The sequence below is a fragment of the Balaenoptera musculus genome, chromosome 14 (assembly GCF_009873245.2).
Source record: "Balaenoptera musculus isolate JJ_BM4_2016_0621 chromosome 14, mBalMus1.pri.v3, whole genome shotgun sequence".
Taxonomy (NCBI): Eukaryota; Metazoa; Chordata; class Mammalia; order Artiodactyla; family Balaenopteridae; genus Balaenoptera; species Balaenoptera musculus.
In genome coordinates this window covers 52930582-52935418 of record NC_045798.1, presented here as the reverse complement: position 1 = coordinate 52935418, position 4837 = coordinate 52930582, and positions in this window count along the sequence as shown.

Sequence of the window (4837 nt, the reverse complement as noted above, 5' to 3'; positions counted from 1 at the left end):
GCCCCTCACACGCTGGGCAGGAGTGGGTGTGGGGACAGAGGCCACGTCCGAACCACAGCATCAGCACTCTCCTGAGGCAGGATTTGTTATTAATAAACACGATGCTTCGAGCATTTGCTTACGATTGTTTGATATTTCAGTTTTCAGTAATTTTCTCAGTTAATAATTTATTAAATGGATTATTTGTCATTTCAATTTATTAAAAATTGATAAAGGACTCATTTCTTTTTTCCCAAGCTGTGACACAGAGAGAGATATACAGGCCGGAGTACAAATTAAAGGCGCCCTACTTCCTTCCCCTCCCTGTCCCCGCCCAGTCACCCATACCCAGTGAGCACCCTCGGGTCGCCCCTTCCCAATGGCTCTTTGCCCGCCCCACCCCCTCCCAGCCCCCACACCACCCATCCCCTGGCTTCTTTTCTCAGCTCATCTCCCAAACACGCCAGAAGTGGGGCGGCCTTCCGCTGCCCCCAGCAACTAGAAGGACGCCTTACGGATCCTCCAGCAACGGCGGACTGCTCATGCCCTGTTCGAGGCAGACAGTGGTGGGACCCGAGACGCCACGCCTGGAGCAGGAGGCAGGAGGTGAAAGAACATGCAGGGAGACCTCAACAGTGCTACCTGCTCTCCCTGTGGCCACGCCCACCCTGGCGGGCCGCTCTCTTGTGTTTAGTGCTATTCATTTCTTCTTGGCTTCTATATTCTGATCATATTCTGATCGTGGCCCTGCCTATGTTTACCGAACAAGCATATGAAGGCATTTCAGGAGAAAGACAAAAGCAGGACAGTCTCCTGATCCTTTTCTCTCCTCCTTGTCCTCCTTTTCTGCGTCCACGATACGTCTCTCTTATTCACCCCTCTCTCTCTCTCTTTCCACTCTCTTACCGTCTCTAAGATCCGCCCTGCTCTCTCCATCCTCCTTCCCTATACCTTTCTTCTCTCTGGACCTTTCTCCCCAAGCACTGAGGATCCGCGGGCTGGTTAAATGCCTTCATTCCCATCTGTGGGCACAGCCTGCGAGGGGTATCGTCAGAGCTTCACCACCAGCTACCTGAGGTCACAACAGCTCTGACCTGTTTTCCAGGCTGAGAGGTAAGCCCCATGTACCTGGGTCCTAACCTCAGGTCCCACCCAACCACAGCAAGAAAAAATGACAGTGCCCTCTGGATCAAAGACAGTACAGATGAAGGCCTGCCCAGCCACAGCAGAACCTCAAGGGCAGAGGAAGAGGAAGAAATCATGGGTGGGCGGGAGGGTGAGCAAAGAAACAGCAGTCACCATAAAGTCACTTTAGCCAAGAAGGTTTGGTCATCATTTTGCCATTTTTGTCTGCCTTCATGGGCTCCTTGAGATCCCATGGGTCACCGTTTTCCAGAGCGCTTTTCCCCAAGATGAGTTTAATGGGCTTATAAAAGTCACATTGTGCACAAATTGGGAAGTTTCTGAAGCACCGTGCCGGCTCTCATGCATATACACTCGCAAAGTTCCCACAGCTGAGCAGGGAAGGCAATTCAAGGCACAAAAACATCCTTGGGTAAATTACTTCCTATTAGTATGTCACATATTTCTTAGATATGACTGGAGTTCCAGGAGGTGACAGCAGCAGTTGACAATAAAACTTTGCACTCTTTTTTATGTATATTTTCCCTTCCTTTCTATTTTGTTTGTTGTGTTTTTTCTTTCCCCTCAAAGTTACATAACATCACATCCAACTCCTTGCTCCCAGGGAAACAATGCCTCCTGAGGCTTTTCCTGACTCTCTCGCTGTGGGATTGTCCAACTTGACCTGTAACTTCAAGAGCCAAGGAGGAAACTCAAAGGGGCATTGCCACATCCTGAGGACAGGAGGCTTGGGGTTGAGGCCTGCTCCATCCCCCTCCCATTCCTCCCCAACTCCAGAGCTAGCCACAGCTTCCTGCCTCTCTTCAAATCCATAATTCTCCACTGAACAAATACCGAATGCCTTACACCTGAGCAAGATGAGCTGGAAGAGACAAGAGAAGATAGGAGTCCATCGTCTAGTTACTGAGTGAGAAAAGAGAAAAAGAAAGTAAGTATATGAGATGTGACAACATGAGACTTATCCAACCAGGCTGCAGAATCTGGGCTGGAGGGAGACAAGGTCAAGCTAAAGAAGGCTGCGACCTAACACTAGGCTTTGAAGGACAGAGACATTCAGAGCAATGGGACTCCACCTCATCTTCTGGAAAATGAGGCTTCCTTTATGCTGTTCTCTGCAAACACAGTGGCACCTGGGCATTTAAGTACATCTGGATGGAGTACGAGAAAATAACGCTCCAGCGAGCGTCCCCAGTAGGGAATTGATGCTTCTGAGCAAGAATTTCTCTTGTCCCAAGAGTTGAAAATGTCTCTTCAATACAGGGATGGCCCAGTTTGCCAGCCTTTGGGTTGGAAGTGGAATGCACCCATGGATTTTAGTCCATGCTAAAATCCTACAACTCCAGCCCAGACCTCTCCCCCCTCCCAGGACAGAACTGCCCCAGACTCCAAGGGCATGGCCTCTTAGGAATCTCTCCGTCCTCCAAGCATAGGTCTGAGCCTCTTCTGACCTTTTCACCTTGCAGTAATTCCTTCTTCCCACAGTCTGGAGAATTCAGAATCCCACACTCTCCTTGCCTTCAGCTCTCTGGTCTCTGTTCCCCTTCTGGCTCCAACTTTCCCACCTGCAGGAACCTCATTCTGGTGGTCCTCGTCTCAAGCTCAGAACCAGCCATTGCACTAATGGGAACTCCTCCCCTCCTCCTTCTTGAGAGCAACCATCTCATTCTCCTCAGATCTCAGGTCTAAAATATCTCCCGGCTCAAGCTTATGGCTGAAGAAGAGGTTCAGTTTTTCTGCAAGGAATGTTGCAACCCTGTCCCTATAAAAAGATGAGAATCCAGACCCTAAAAAAACATCAGAACTGCAAAATGCAGACAAGACCCACATCCACTGAGGAGGAAGGTGGGCATGCCCTCAGGGGTACAGGATGAGACAGGGCTTTTTAAAGGAAGCAGCTCTGAATTTTGTAGAAAATGAGGTCGTTTTTTCCATAAGTGGACAAAGAAATAGAGGACTAAGGAACAAGGATTAGGGAAGAAGGGGTGGGATGTAATTTTGTGTAAATGCCACAAAATGGTGAATATAATTATTTTTAACTTTTCAGCCACAAGTTTTGATATTGCACTCATTCAAACAATGGGAAAAGAGTATCACAAAAAAATAAAAACACTGTCAGATCAACTCCCTAATTGTGAACTGTCCAATGCCATCTTTTTGATCAGTGTGGAAACATCTTGAATATTTTAGGACTTTTGGACCTTAATTCTCTACCACTTTTAATTCAAAATTGCATCTCCCCCCACCTTCTCCCAGGACTCTTAATTTCTCTTTTCTCTCCATCATTATTTATTTAAGCCTCCTAACTGTATTATTTATCTTAACATCATATCTGTATTATTTATTTTACTGTAGCTCCATAACAATATTATTTAAGTCTATAAAATAAAGCTTTTTCCCTTGAACTCTCTGTGCAAAACAAATTGTATTCTACTGAAACATTCTTTGAAATGTCCTTCTTTTCTACGACTGGATAATAATAATAATACTTTGCATTTATATAGTACCTTTTATCCTGGGATTATTTAAGTCTGAAAAAGCAGTCTGTCTGAATCCTCTCTGCAAAAATCAAGTTGTATGAAAATATTCTTTGAAATGCCCTTTATTTTTCACCACTGGCTGGTACAGAAATGCTCTTTGTGCATTACTTTTCACCTAGGAATTCCCAACTGGTTCTCTAATTAATACCCACCTACTTAGAAATGTCCAGGTAAATATTGTCTCCACTTCTTGAGTGGAGAAGACCTCTCCACTCAAGAAGGAAATATGTGTAAATCAGAGGACGTCGCACCTCACAGCTCCTCCCTGCCTTTGAGATAGATCCTCACAGCCTTCCTCCTCCCAGCCATCATCTAGTTTTATCAAAGAAACATGGACTGAGCTCTGGAATCAGACTGCCTGGGTTTAAATCCACTTATTCCCCAAGCGGGTCTTGAAGCCCCAGTTTGCTCATCTGTACTCAACATCCTCCCCACATCCTATGCTTAGCTCAAGCCTCTCCCACATCCAGAACTGTCCTTCCTATCCCTAGCCACTTGTCCACCCTTCAACACTCAAACTCCAGGTCCACGTCTAGGACAAGCAAGTGGCAGCCCCTAACCTTCTCCAGTAACGGCAGTAGTACCAGCATTTTCATTTTAGACGACTCTTGGTGTGTAATGCTCAGGCAAAACATCCTAGACCTGGATTATGTGTTATTTTGCAGTTTTTAACTGTCTCTTGTGAGTGAACTTTCATGTATTGATGGATTCACTCAACAAGTATTTGTTATCTGTTATGTACTGGGCACTCTTTTGCCTCTAAGGATACAGCTGTGAACAAAACAAAAACCCCAGCGATTTCAGAGCTGACACTCGTGTGGGAAAATAGATCCACCATCAGGTCTGTAAGGCTACATAGACTCAGCTTCTTCTCTCCTGGCTCTCGAATTGCTGAACCGAGCATGGTGCACACAGCAGGGGAGCAGAAGATAGATTTTACCTGATTTTTTAAAATATTAGTGATAAAGATATAGGAGTCTTTGAAATTATAATGTTAACAGTTTTCTCTAGTTTCAAAAAAACATTTTTTAAAAGTTGTCTCCACTATACTTCAAAAAAAAAAAAAAAGTTGCCTCCAGCCCCAAACTGGTTATTAAGTCCCTAAGTATCTTTATAATGTTTTATACGGTCAATCTAACTCTTTCCAGAAGTACCTATCACTGTGAAGTGGATCAAGT